This window comes from Convolutriloba macropyga, chromosome 1 (genome assembly GCF_964194025.1).
Source record: "Convolutriloba macropyga chromosome 1, txConMacr16.3, whole genome shotgun sequence".
Lineage (NCBI taxonomy): Eukaryota > Metazoa > Xenacoelomorpha > Acoela > Convolutidae > Convolutriloba > Convolutriloba macropyga.
Window position 1 is genome coordinate 25,033,591 of NC_134468.1, and position 15,462 is coordinate 25,049,052.

Consider the following 15,462-nt stretch of genomic DNA (forward strand, 5'->3'; position numbering starts at 1 on the left):
TCTCAAATGCTTGAAGGTCAACGAAGAATGACTTTGTGTACGACAGATTTGTAAACGTTATTCTATCACCTATTGAGTAATATTTCATCGCTAGTTTTTCGAGGTCTTTCAAACAAAAAGGCGTCTCGTTACCGTTTGGGATTCGTCCGTTTGTGGAAGTGAGGAAGTATGACAGAATTAAATTAGGGATTTTTGGAAGCAGCAATATCTCCATTATGAAATGAGTCGTTTTGCAAATTAAACCGTTTATGCAAATTTGACCGTTTCGATTGCGATCTAAAAGTTTATTCCTGTCCTTTGGCTGCACGCTCATCTCTCCAAGCAGTTCCTCTTATTGAATTGATTTGGGTTTAATTTAATATAACCAAGTCTGTAGCTAATTGTTTGGGAGTAATTATTTTCAAATTATTTAAATATATAGCAGTCAGGTTCTTTCTGGTAAAGTTTGTTGTTATTTCCTAGATTATTAACTTTTTAATGCGCCAGAAAATGCTTCAATTGCCTCATACAAATTTCGATTAAAAACAGTCTTCTGATTAAATTTTCTAAAAGAGAAAATGGAGCGAATTGCCTGCCACTAATCTTTCTTTTTTATTAATAGCCACATAGCGATAGCTGGGGCTATTATTGGCCTTCTCTTGGTTTTTTTTACAATTCAAAGAAGAGCTGTCATGATTTTTGAAGTCAAATTGTAGTGATTTTGTACACGCCGAAACAGGACGTGGAGCGAAAAAGCGAGTGGTTTTGCGGCGTGAAATTTTTTCGCTCTAATTTTAAAGCAGAGTGAGAATACGGTGTTTGAACAAAAATTCGCAATGAACAATGAAATTTCTTTGAATTCTACGTCAAGAGTTGTCCTATGTTTTTTTTAAGATCTGTTCACGCTTTTTATGATTTTTTAAGTCTAATTGGAGCGGTGATTTTGGTCACGCCGAAACAGGAAATGGAGTGAAAAAGCGAGTGGTTTTGCGGCGTGAATTTGTTTCGCTCCAATTTTTAAGTATAGTGCGAAAACAGTGTTTGAGCAAAAGTTCGCTTTCTCGCTATTGGTTTTTTGTTCCCATGAGGCGTTTTTACTTTGATTTTATTTGTTTTCTTCTTTTTTTTTGGATCAGATTTTTTTCTAAATGGTTTTTGCAATCAATTCATAGTTCATTTTGGGCCTCGTTTTTGTTTGAACTAATTTTCCATTTCTCTCTAGTGGTTTTTAATTCACATGCAGCATTTTGACATTGATTTTTTGTTTTTTAAATTTTTATCTGATTTTTTGGAAATGTTTTTTTTTTAATTCACTCATAGTCCGTTCTAGGTCTAGCGTTTTTGTTTAGTCAATGAAAAATTTTTGAATTGTACGTCAGGATTTGTCCTGCTATGTTTTTTATTTCGTCGGCGAGATTTTTTTACAACCGTATGACGTCACAACCACTTCAAATCTGCTTTCTGTTCATTCGTTCATGCAATTTCAACTGAAGTGCGTGTGTGACGTCATTTTTCACCCTTAGTTGAGCGAGTTTTTGGTTCTTTTGCGTGATTAAATTTTTAATCACACGACTTACCTCATTCTCAAAAATGACTTCCTCACTTTGAAATTGACTCTCATTTACTTTAATTCAAAGAGATAAGGTCAAATGGATGTGTGTGTCACACTAAATTAAGGTTATTTGAGAGCAGCTTATAGAGGCAGCAAAAACATATACAGATTTTTAATCGAAATATAACATAACCTTCAATGAAAAGACGATTTTTTTGGTCTGTCTTTACTGTTTTTTGAGACTGCAGATCTACGAAGCTATTGCGGCTATTTTCTCGCAATCTGCCAGCTATGTTTCTTGTCTGGTTGATAAGCTATTTCTTGTACACTTGGAATTTGATATAACTGACATGACACATAGTTTTCATCAAAAAATGGGATCTTGAAACTAATACAAATGGCGCTAAAATCTGTTGCGAAGCGTTATGTCTCAGTTTTCAATTAATTTTTTTGCGCCTTTTTTATTTGACTGTTTTGAATTTTTGTTAAAACTGAAGTTTATTGACCAAATTAGCCCAGCTTCATCTACAAAACTATGAACAAAAAATCAATTCTTGCGTAAAAACGTCCACAACCATAATTGATGCTTTACTGTTTCCACATTGTCAAAACTGAAAGTTTTAACAAGAAGTGAGGTTGAAATAAAAATCATATGATTCACTAGTATATTTATTACAGAGAATAGAGGTTAGACTTTATGATGAATTTACGATATGCTTGAGATTTTAGCACAGTGATAAAAATTTTTCTTTGGTGGACGTTAAAAGTTTGTAATCGGAACTGTTGTTGATTTTCCGTTGATTCATAAATAAAATAAATGTCCAGTTGTTCTTCTCGTTTACAAATTGGCTCTCAGATATTTCTTTCAATTAAAAAAGTGCAGAAAGCATGAGCATGAAATACGTGACGTAAAAAACTGACATCATGTAAAAACTTTTCATTATTATTAGTGGCAAGTATTTTATTATCATCAAAGTCATCTAGAAAAATTTTGTTGGCCTCTAAAATAAATATAACAGTTTCAAGGCATAATTTCTAGTTCAATCTTTCAGTCAATAAACTGATCACTGCAAGACTTGCAAATTGCTGCTTTAATTGTATAACCCACATTTTTTTCAGGAGTTTGGTTGCTGCTTTGTCTGAGCTTCATTACTCTTAATTTTTGTGTGTTGCTTGCTCCTGCTGAACTTCATGATTCACAGTAACGTATTTTTCCGAACTATATAGAAAGTCAACATACTAATGCCGTTTGAATTGTTCCCTTTCACCGGCGGTAACTAGATTCTACTGTAAATTCAACCAGTTTTTATTTTTTTTTGGGGGGGGGGGTAGTAGTGGGTTATTAGGTTAACAACAGGTTTTCAATCGCATTTTGCCTTCGCTTCTTGATAAACTGCACACTAATAATTTTAGCTGCTAAAATATTTGTCTTGTTTCACGAGCGAGAAAGAGATCGATTGTGTGCTGCTACAGTTTTCAGAACTGAAGCTTAGATTTAAAAAAGCTTTCTCTTGCGAAGTTACCTCAAATTGTTAATTGATTAATAGTACTGTTTTCTTTCAGCACAGAACAGTATTTTTCGAGCATGAGAGGTGTGTTCAAATTTTGTGCTGCGCAAAAAATTGCAACACCTTCAATGTTTGGTAAGTGGCGAACAATTTTTCAATTGGATTCATTAGAAATTTCATGCTAGTAGCCTGGTTGTTTTTTAGTCTTATAGAGAGAATGGTTCAAATGGACAGTGCCTGCAAAACTGAAATGATTGTTAAAGAGAAAATTTCAATTTTCTGCTAAAAAAATGAGCAAAAGGTCTCATAAATAAGTCATTGGGTTTTGATACATATGAACTAATGTTATTGATATTTTATAAAGCTTAGAATATTTAGTAAGGATTTTTTTTCTAATGTACAAAAGATTAATTAATCTCAAACTAAAATGACTCCGGAAAAATTTCAATTTTTTTTTTGAAAGAAGGGCTTCTTGAATTTTCTAATTTGAAAAATCTGGGGTTTTCATACTGATAACCCGAAAAATTAACTGTTCTTTTTTTTCGGTTGAATTACGTGCCGTTTTTAGTTTAAACAAAGTAACTTTATTTAGTGGGTAGAATTTGTATTTGTACTATTCTAATTTTTATAGACGTGCTGTGCTCCGTTTAGTTTTAAATTTGTTTGGTTTTTTTAGTTGAATGCTGACCCCTGATTGATCTCCCTATTTCTATTTCTATAATATTCGGAGTACTGTTTCAAACTGGTTGTATGTTTTGAAGTTCCCTTATGAAATCGAAAGGGTCAACTTGGTCTGTTTTTGGCTTTCTCACCCTTCGATTTTCGGGTTATGGTTCCATTATTAATTAGAGCTTTACCAGCCAAAGACTGTTAAATGCAATACTCTTTTGTTGAAAAGATCCCATTCTGCGAAATGATTTAAAATCTGGAGTCTTTTAAGATTTGAATCGTGTTGAAAATTTTAATGAAATTTCTCACGCTTTAGAATGGTGATTGATACCTTTTTGGTGCTCTCTGGACAAGTTTTGCAACTCTAATTGAGCAAAACCTTGACGGTTGACCATGAGACGACTGATACTTATTGGGGTTGAATATGGGTTGCAAATAATTATCAAGATTTGGGAGAGGTGCTCGACACAGTGAACAACTTTTAAGTAACTTTCAATCTAGTGCAGGTCATTTTTCAATGTTCAAGCTGTTCTTCACTACTTTGATTCACTGAAGTCTTTTTGGTACCACTGGTGCTTCAATTGTACGATTCGGCGCACAGATAAGGTGCACATTCGGGTTTTTTAAATCTAGAGTGCCGTGGACCTAAAAACATTTTTTTTGTTTACGCAACGCAGACAAAAACAAAAAACAGCATTTTTCAGCCCTCACGATCTAGTTTTCATTTATACAAAAAAATCATTTCAAATTTGGAAAAAAACACCTAAAATTCAAAAGATTGGAGAAAAACTCGAAAAGGGAGAAAAACATTTCTCGGGGGGTTGGGTGACAGATTGCGTTGATGTTTAAGATATAACAAACCGGGAAACTTGCAGTAATTTTTATTTAGATTGAATGAGTTTTGATTGTCGCAAGTAACCATTACTGTTTCGAGCCTAAAATTAACTGTTTTTAAAATGATTTTACACAAAAATTCAAAAAAAATGCACTTATTTTTCTCTCGTTAAGAAACCTTCTTATACATCTCGCTGTTTTGTGCCGATAGAAATAAATTCTAAAAACCAACGTTTCTCTGTATCCAACAGATTCTTTGGAAAAAGATTTCATGCAATTTGAAGCTCTTAAAATAGCGAAAGACAACTTTGAAGATGGAACAATAAAAAGAAGAAAAAGTATTCTTTTCTAAACTCTAGAGTTGTTCTTGCGAAAAGTTTCTGTTATTTCATCACAATTAACCATTTGAGTAACTTCAAAACCGGGATTACTGGAAAAATTGTTTTTATGGTACTAAACTCCTCTAGCTTAATGCAATAGAGAAAAATTTGGAGTTAGAGAACTTATCAATCGCCAGGTTGAAAAACTTAATACAAATGTTCCTAAATTTTTAAAAAAAAAATAATTCTTTTTCACTTCTTTTTTAATTGCTCACAAAAAAAATGTTTTTGAGTATATGGGGGTTTTTGTAATTTGGAAAAATATGTAATTCATTGATTTTGGAAATGCTCATAAAGAACAAGGATCAGAGTTTAGGTCGTCTTGACATCAGATATGAAAAGACTATAGGTCGACCAATATTGGTCGCCGTCGACCAAATCGTTTTGGTAAAAAGACCTATGATCAGACATTAGGTCAACTGTACCGGATATGAAAAGATCGATGGTCGATTTATGAAAAGAACATAGTCGACCGATTTTGGGTATGAAAAGACCGTGGTCGACCGATATGGGATATGAAAAGACCGTTGGTCTATTTATGAAAAGACCGTGGTCGACCGATATGGGATATGAAAAGACTGTTGGTCGATTTATGAAAAGACCGTGCGACCGATATAGGATATGAAAAGACCATTGGTCGATTTATGAAAAGACTGTGGTCGACCAATATGGGATATGAAAAGACCGTTGGTCGATTTATGAAAATACCGTGGTCGACAGATATTGGGTATGAAAAGACCGTTGGTCGACTTTTGAAAAGACTTTAAGTCGACCCTTACTAGGAGGTCGACTGTCTATTTAACGTAGGGAAATACCCCCCCCCCCCCCCCTAGGTCGACTTTATAAGTCTTTTCATAAAGTCGACCTCTCAACTGTAGAATGTGCAAAGTCAGTTAAAGTTTTCGACTGGATTCATTTCGAACTGATTTTCGATACGCTTGAGATAGATAGCAGAGTGATAGGAAGACTCTTGAGATAGTAGCACAGTGATAAAAATATTTAATAGGAGGACGTAAAAGTTTGTAATCTGAACTGTTGTTGATTTTCTGTTGATTAAATATCCAGTTGTTTTGCTTGTTTACAAATTTCCTATCAGATATTTCTTTCAATTAAAAAAGTGCAGAAAGCATGAGCATGAAATACGTGACGTAAAAAACTGACATCATATAAAAACTTTTCATTATTATTAGTGGCAAGTATTTTATTATCATCAAAGTCATGTATAAAAGTTTTTTGACCTCTAAAATAAATATAACAGTTTCAAGGCCTAATTTCTAGTTCAAATTTTCAGTCAATAAACTGATCACTGCAAGACTTTTGCAAATTGCTGCTTTAATTGTATAACCCACAATTTTTTCAGGAATTTGGTTGCTGCTTTGTCTGAGCTTCATCACTCTTAATTTTTGTGTGTTGCTTGCTCCTGCTGAACTTCATGATTCACAGTAAAGTATTTTTCCGAACTATATAGAAAGTCAACAGACTAATGCCGTTTGAATTGTTCCCACCAACGGTAACTAGATTCTACTGTAATTTCAAACAGTTTTTTTGGGGGGTTGGTAGTAGTGGGTTATTAGGATAACAACAGGTTTTCAAGTTATATCCTTACAGCCTTCATCTATCGAAAGATTTAAAGTTAAAAATTGAAAGCGACTGCCTCTCATTTTGCCTTCGCTTTTTAATAAACTGCACACTAATAATTTTAGCTGCAAAAATGTTTGTCTTGTTTCACGAGCGAGAAAGAGATCGATTGTGTGCTGCTACAGTTTTCAGAACTGAAGCTTAGATTTCAAAAAGCTTTCTCTTGCGAAGTTACCTCAAATTGTTAATTGATTAATAATACTGTTTTCTTTCGGCACAGAACAGTATTTTTCAAGCATGAGAGTTGTGTTCAAATTTTATGTGCTGCGCAAAATTTTGCATAAAATTCCATGTTTGGTAAGTGGCCAACATTTTTTCAATTGGATTCATTAGAGTTTTCATAATAGTAGTCTGGTTGTTTTTTAGTCTTATAGAGAGAATGGTTCAAATGGACGGTGCCTGCAAAACTGAAATGATTGTTAAAGAGAAAATTTCATTTTTCTGCTAAAAAAATTGAGCAAAAGGTCTCATTAATAAGTCACTGGGTTTTGATACATATGAACTAATGTTAAAGATTTTTTATAAAGCTTAGAATTTTTAGTAAGGATTTTTTTCTAATGTACAAAGGATTAATTGATCTCAAACTAAAATGACTCCGGAAAAATTTCATTTTTTTTTGAAAGAAGGGCTTCTTGAATTTTCTAATTTGAAAAATCTGGGGTTTTCATACTGATAACCCGAAAAATTAACTGTTCTTTTTTTTCGGTTGAATTAAGTGCCGTTTATAGTTTAAACAAAGTAACTTTATTTAGTGCGTAGAATTTGTATTTGTACTATATAGTATAATTCATTTTTACTAATAATATAATAATATAATATTATAATAGTATAATATAATTCTAATTTTCATAGACGTGCTGTGCTCCGCTTTGTTTTAAATTTGTTTGGTTTTTTTTTAGTTGAATGCTGACCCCTTGCTTGATCTCCCTATTTCTATTTCTATAATATTCGGAGTACTGTTTTAAACTGGTTGTATGTTTTGAAGTTCCCTTATGAAATCGACAGGGTAAACTTGATAGTCTGTTTTTGGCTTTGTCACCCTTCGATTTTCGGGTTATGGTTCCATTATTAATTAGAGCTTTACCAGCCAAAGGCTGTTAAATGCAATATTCTTTTGCTGAGAAGATCCCATTCTGCGAAATGATTTAAAATCTGGAGTCTTTTAAGATTTGAATCGTGTTGAAAATTTTAATGAAATTTCTCACGCTTTAGAATGGTGATTGATACCTTTTTGGTGCTCTCTGGACAAGTTTTGCAACTCTAATTGAGCAAAACCTTGACGGTTGACCATGAGACGACTGATACTTATTGGGGTTGAATATGTGATGCAAATAATTATCAAGATTTGGGAGAGGTGCTCGACACAGTGAACAACTTTTAAGTAACTTTCAATCTAGTGCAGGTCATTTTTCAATGTTCAAGCTGTTCTTCACTACTTTGATTCACTGAAGTCTTTTTGGTACCACTGGTGCTTCAATTGTACGATTCGGCGCACAGATAAGGTGCACATTCGGGTTTTTTAAATCTAGAGTGCCGCGGACCTAAAAAACTTTTTTTTGTTTACGCATCGCAGACAAAAAGGAAAAACAGCATTTTGTAGCCCTCACGATCTAGTTTTCATTTATACAAAAAATTATCCCAAATTTGGAAAAAACACCTAAAATTCAAAAGATCGAAGAAAAATTCGAAAAAGAGGAAGAACATCGCTCGGGGGGTTGGGTGACAGGTTGCGTTGATGTTTAAGATATAACAAACCGAGAAACTTGCAGTAATTTTTGTTAGATTGAATGGAGTTCTGATTGTCACAAGTAACCATTACTGTTTCGAGCCTAAAAGTTAACTGTTTTTAAAATCATTTTACACAAAATTTGAAAAAAATGCATTTATTTTTCTCTCGTTAAGAAACATTCGTATATCTCTCGCTGTTTTCTGCCGATAGAAATAAATTCTAAAAACCAACGTTTCTCTCTATCTAACAGATTCTTTGGAAAAAAGATTTAATGCAATTTGAAGCTCTTAAAATAGCGAAAGACAACTTTGAAGATGGAACAATAAAAAGAAGAAAAAGTATTCTTTTCTAAACTCTAGAGTTGTTCTTGCGAAAAGTTTCTGTTATTTCATCACAATTAACCATTTGAGTAACTTCAAAACCGGGATTACTTGAAAAATTGTTTTTATGGTACTAAACTCCTCTAGCTTAATGCAATAGAGAAAAATTTGGAGTTAGAGAACTTATCAATCGCCAGGTTGAAAAACTTAATACAAATGTTTCTAAATTTAAAAAAAAATTATTTTTCACTTCTTTTTTAATTGCTCACGAAACAAATTTTTTTGAGTCTATGGGGTTTTTGTAAATTGGAAAAAAAAAGTAATTCATTGATTTTGGAAATGCTCATAAAAACAAAAATTTTTTGTAAAACAAAAAAATGGTAATTTTATCTTCTTTTTCAGTTCACATAAGAATATGAGAATATTCTAATTCTTTTAAAATACTTGTAAGAGAGAAAAACTCAATTGTAAGTGGTACTGACAACCAATATACCTCAAGGTTCCTGAATAGAAACCTTTAGGAAAAGCCTTAAAAATTCTCTTACTTGTTAGACACAAGTAGAGGCGGAGTACGAAAACTGTAAAAGTCTTTACAAATTCTAAAAACTAATTGATATTTACCACAAACTGCTGCTTTACAACTGTTTAAAATCAAATCGTGCTTATACAAATGGCCGGTCATACATTGGACTTTTTAAAAATATAGTAAATGATTCATTATGCAACGAAACATCAAAAAAGACAAAACTTTCCGGAAAACACGAGAAAGTTTCAATTCAAAGTTTAGTGCCAAAATCACAATTAACCAATACAATGGCCTGAAATGTCTATAGCTAGTTATCAAAAAAGAAGGCCCAAATAATCCGAAATATCAGAGGGCCCTGAGGAAAGATCAGTTCGCAAAGATCAGTCTTTCATATTGCAGTGCAATTATCATTCTAGATTAAACATTAAAAGAGTTTCCGTTTTTGTCAGCCGAAAAAATAGCACATCTTTTTTTTGGATCAAACAGTACAACTAACCTGCTCCATTGCATATAAGTTGCTTGATCAGTGTTTTTTTTTACAAATTAGAAATGTATATTTGAACATGCTGTGCCCTTCACAGACTCGCACGAGAAATCTTGTGCTTGTACAGAGCAGGCACTTGAAATTTTAAATATATAAACAGTGACTGAAAAGAATTCAGTGTTTAATACTAAGTGTTTAAAAAGTTTTATCATCCAGTTATTATCAGTCTGCTTGTAAAAACTTGGAAGTATCAATAGAGCAAAAAACTCAAATGGAATTGCATTTTTTCATTTAAGTTGGTTTTGTCTTTAGGTAAATCGAAAACGTTCACTCTGTGTACATTAATTGATGCTGAGTTATTTTTAGGAAAGTTACAGTTTTTGCTAACAAAGTCGGCGATCAGTTTATCATCTCTTTCTACTTTACGAATAAATTAACCCGGTACGTTTCGAAAATGTCAAAAAGCTACTGTTCATTTTAGCTATTGGTTTTCGAGCAAACATTTTAAAAAGTAGCTAGCACTCTTTTATCAGCGGTTTTTTATAAAAATGTCTCAATCAACTGTAACAAATGTCTGAATGATCCAAGATGTTTTGCCAATTTTTTTGTTTTTGGAGACTTTCTGCACTTTCAAAATTTTGATCATTAATTTTACAAGTTCACTTTTTTAAATAGAGCAAATACTTTTCACTTCTCTATATTTTTAAATTGTTCTCCGAAATGAACTTATTGAGTCTTTGGTTATTTCTGTAAATATAAAAAACAGGTTGTTCATTGATTACACTACTCTCAAAGTGAAAAACGAAAACGTATTTTGAAGGAAGCGAGAGAAGTTTTCCTATCTTTTTCGGTATACGTAAAAATATAAAATTTGTTTTTTAAACGATACCTTTCACGACAGATCTTTTCTTGTCTAGAACAGGTATTTAAGAAATTTTCATATATAGAAAGTTGCCCGAAATAAATATTGTTTTTAAAACTTAGTGTTTAGTGATTTTTAGCAACCAAAAATTATCAATGCCTGCTATTGAAATCTTTAAATATAATTAAAGCTATAATTAATTTCACCTGATACATCTTGAAGATGACAAAAGGCTACTGTTCAACTTAGCTACTGGTTTTCGAGCAAACGTTTCAAAAAGTTAGCTAGCACTCTTCTATCAGCGGTTTTTTGAAACAATATATCTCTATCAACTGTTACAAATGTCTGAGTGATCCAGAATTGTTTTGCCAATCTTTTGTTAATGGAGACATTCTGCAAATTCAAAATTTCTATCAATAGGTTCTCAAGTTCATTTTTTATAAATAGAGAAAATATTTTTCAATTCACTGTATTTTGAAATTTTTCTTTGCATTGAGCTTATTCAGTCTTTTTTGTTTCTGTAAATATATAAACGAGATTGTTCATTGATTGCCCGACTCCTAATTTGAAAAAGAAAACATCTTTTGGAACAATTAAAGGAAATTTTAAAATCTTTTTCAATGTGCGTTAAAATTATAAAATTTGCTTTTATTAAAGAATACCTTTCACGAGAGATCTTTTTTGTGTAGAACAGGTATGTAAAAAGTTTTAATATATGGAAAAAGGACTGAGATGAAGTTTGTTCTTTAAACTTATTGTCTAGTTATTTTTAGCATTCAAATCTTATCAAAGCCTGCTGTTGATATTTTTAAATGTAATTAAAGCAAAAACTTCAAATGGCGTTTCCTTTTTTCCAGGTCCGTTAGTTAATTAGTAGGTGAATCAAGATCATTCACTCTGTGTACATCAATTGATGCTGAATTATTTATAAGACTACTTACAGATTTCGCTAACAAAATAGGGGAATGGTTTATCATCTTTTTCTACTTTGCGCATAAATTCACGTGGTACGTTTTGAAAATGACAAAACGATACTGTTCACTTTGGCTATTGGTTTTCGAGCAAACATTTTAAAACGTCAGCTAGCACTTTTTTGTCTGCGGTTTTTTTTTAAATTATCTCTATCTACTGGAACAAATGTCTAAGTGATCCAAAACTGTTTTGCCAATCTTTTTTTTATGGAGAATTTCTGCAATTTTTTTTGTCTCCATAAACTTCTTGTTTATATAGAAATTCTGCTATTTCAAAATTTTGATCAATAATTCCACAAGTTTTTTTTAATAGAGAATATATTTTTCACTTCTCTGTATTTTGAAAAAGTTCTTTGAAATGAGCTTATTCAGTCTTTTGTTGTTTCTGTAAATATATAAACCAGGTTGCTCACTGTTTACATTACTCCTAATGTGAAAAAACGTCGTTTGGAAGAGGAGTGAACTTTTCCTATATTTTTCAGTTTACTTAAAAAATTTAAAATTTGTTTTTTTTAAACGATACCTTTCACGAGAGATCTTGTTTTTGTCTAGAACAGGTATTTAAAAAATTTTAATATATGGAAAGTTGCCCGAAATAAATTTTGTTCCTAACACTTAGTGTTTAGTGATTATTAGCATCCAAATCTTATCAATGCCTGCTATTGAAATTTTTAAATATAATTAAAGAAAAAACTTCAAACGGAGTTTCTTTTTTTAAGGTCAATTAGTTTATTTATTAGGTGAATCAAGATCATTCACTCTCTGTACATCAATTGATGCTGAATTATTTATAAGACTACTTACAGATTTCGCTAACAAAATAGGTGATTAGTTTATCATCTTTTTCTACTTTGCGCATAAATTCACCTGGTACGTTTTGAAAATGACAAAAAGATACTGTCTGTTCATTTTAGCTATTGGTTTTCGAGCAAACATTTTAAAACGTCAGCTAGCACTTTTTTTAGTCAGCGGTTTTTTTTTAAATTATCATTATCTACTGGAACAAATGTCTGAGTGATCCAAAACTGTTTTGCCAATCTTTTGTTTATGGAGAACTTCTGCAATTTTTGTCTCCATAAGTTTTTTGCTTTTATAGGAATTCTGCTATTTCAAAATTTTGATCATTAATTCCACAAGTTTTTTTTAATAGAGAATATATTTTTCACTTCTCTGTATTTTGAAAAAGTTCTTTGAAATGAGCTTATTCAGTCTTTTGTTGTTTCTGTAAATATATAAACCAGGTTGCTCGTTAATTACATTACTCCTAATGTGACAAAAACGTCGTTTGGAAGAAGAGAGAACTTTTCCTATATTTTTCAGTTTACTTAAAAAATTTAAAATTTGTTTTTTTAAAACGATACCTTTCACGAGAGATCTTGTTTTTGTCTAGAACAGTATTTAAAAAATTTTAATATATGGAAAGTTTCCCAAAATAAATTTTGTTTTTAACACTTAGTGTTTAGTGATTTTTAGCATCCAAATCTTATCAATGCCTGCTATTGAAATCTTCAAATATAATTAAAGCAAAATTTTCAAACGGAGTTTCTTTTTTAAAGGTCAGTTGGGTTATTTATTAGGTGAATCAAGATCATTCACTCTCTGTACATCAATTGATGCTGAATTATTTATAGGACAAGTTTTAGATTTCGCTAAGAAAGTCGGAGATTAGTTCATCATCTTTTTCTACTTTACGCATAAATTAACCCGGTACGTTTCGAAAATGTCAAAAATCTACTGTTCATTTTAGCTATTCGTTTTCGAGCAAACATTTCAAAAAGTAGCTAGCACTCTTTTATCAGCGGTTTTTTTATAAAAAAATGTCTCAATCAACTGTAACAAATGTCTGAATGATCCAAGATGTTTTGCCAATTTTTTTGTTTTTGGAGACTTTCTGCACTTTCAAAATTTTGATCATTAATTTTACAAGTTCACTTTTTTAAATAGAGCAAATACTTTTCACTTCTCTATATTTTTAAATTGTTCTCCGAAATGAACTTATTGAGTCTTTGGTTATTTCTGTAAATATAAAAAACAGGTTGTTCATTGATTACACTACTCTCAAAGTGAAAAACGAAAACGTATTTTGGATGAAGCGAGAGAAGTTTTCCTATCTTTTTCGGTATACGTAAAAATATAAAATTTGTTTTTTAAACGATACCTTTCACTACAGATCTTTTCTTGTCTAGAACAGGTATTTAAGAAATTTTCATATATAGAAAGTTGCCCGAAATAAATTTTGTTTTTAAAACTTAGTGTTTAGTGATTTTTAGCAACCAAAAATTATCAATGCCTGCTATTGAAATCTTTAAATATAATTAAAGCAAAAACTTCAAACGGAATTTCTTTTTTTTCATGTCAGTTAGTTTATTTTTTAGTTGAATCAATATCATTCACTCTATGTACATCAATTGATGCTGAAATATTTATAGGACAAGTTTTAGATTTCGCTTACAAAGTCGGACATTAGTTCATCATCTTTTTCTACTTTACGCATAAATTAACCTGGTACGTTTTGAAAATGTCAAAAAGCTACTGTTCATAGTAGCTATTAGTTTTCGAGCAAACATTTTAAAAAGTAGCTAGCACTCTTTTATCAGCGGTTTTTTTAAAAAATGTCTCAATCAACGGTAACAAATGTCTGAATGATCCAAAATGTTTTGCCAAATTTTTTGGTTTTGGAGAGTTTCTGCACTTTCAAAATTTTGATCACTAATTTCACAAGTTCACTTTTTAAATAGAGCAAATACTTTTCACTTCTCTATATTTTGAAATTGTTTTCCGAAATGAACTTATTGAGTCTTTGGTTATTTCTGTAAATATATAAAACAGGTTGTCCATTGATTACACTACTCCCAAAATGAAAAATAAAAACGTATTTTGGAAGAAGAGAGAGAAATTTTCCTATCTTTTTCGGTTTACGTAAAAAAATAAAATTTTATTTTTTTAAACGATACCTTTCACGAGAGATCTTTTTTTGTCTAGAACAGGTATTTAAAAAATTTTAATATTTGGAAAGTTGCCCCAAAATAAATTTTGTTTTTAAAACTTAGTGTTTAGCGATATTTAGCATCCAAATCTTATCAAAGCCTGCTATTGAAATCTTTAATTATAATTAAAGGAAAAACTTCAAATGGCGTTTCCTTTTTTCCAGGTCAGTTAGTTAATTATTAGGTGAGTCAAGATCATTCACTCTGTGTACATCAATTGATGCTGAATTATTTATAGGACAAGTTTTAGATTTCGCTAACAAAGTCGGAGATTAGTTCATCATCTTTTTCTACTTTACGCATAAATTAACCTGGTACGTTTTGAAAATGTCAAAAAGCTACTGTTCATGTTAGCTATTCGCTTTCGAGCAAACATTTTAAAAATCAGCTAGCACTCTTTTATCAGCGGTTTTTTAAAAAAAATGTCTCAATCAACGGTAACAAATGTCTGAATGATCCAAAATGTTTTGCCAAATTTTTTGGTTTTGGAGACTTTCTGCACTTTCAAAATTTTGATCATTAATTTCACAAGTTCACTTTTTTAAATAGAGCAAATACTTTTCACTTCTCTATATTTTTAAATTGTTCTCCGAAATGAACTTATTGAGTTTTTTGTCAGCGGTTTTTTTTTTAAAAAATATCACTATCTACTGGAGCAAATGTCTGAGTGATCCAAAAATGTTTTGCCAATCTTTTGTTTATGGAGAATTTCTGCAATTTTTTTTGTCTCCATAATTTTTTTGTTTATATAGACATTCTGCAATTTCAGAATTTTGATCACTAATTCCACAAGTTTTTTTTTAATTAGAGAACATATTTTTCACTTCTCTGTATTTTGAAAATGTTGTTTGAAATGAGCTTATTCAGTCTTTTGTTGTTTCTGTAAATATATAAACCAGGTTGTTCATTGATTAGATTACTCCTAATGTGAAAAAAACGTCTTTTGGAAAAAGAGGGAGAAATTTTCCCATCTTTTTTAGTTTACGTAAAAATGTTAGATTTGTTTTTTTAAAGAATACCTTT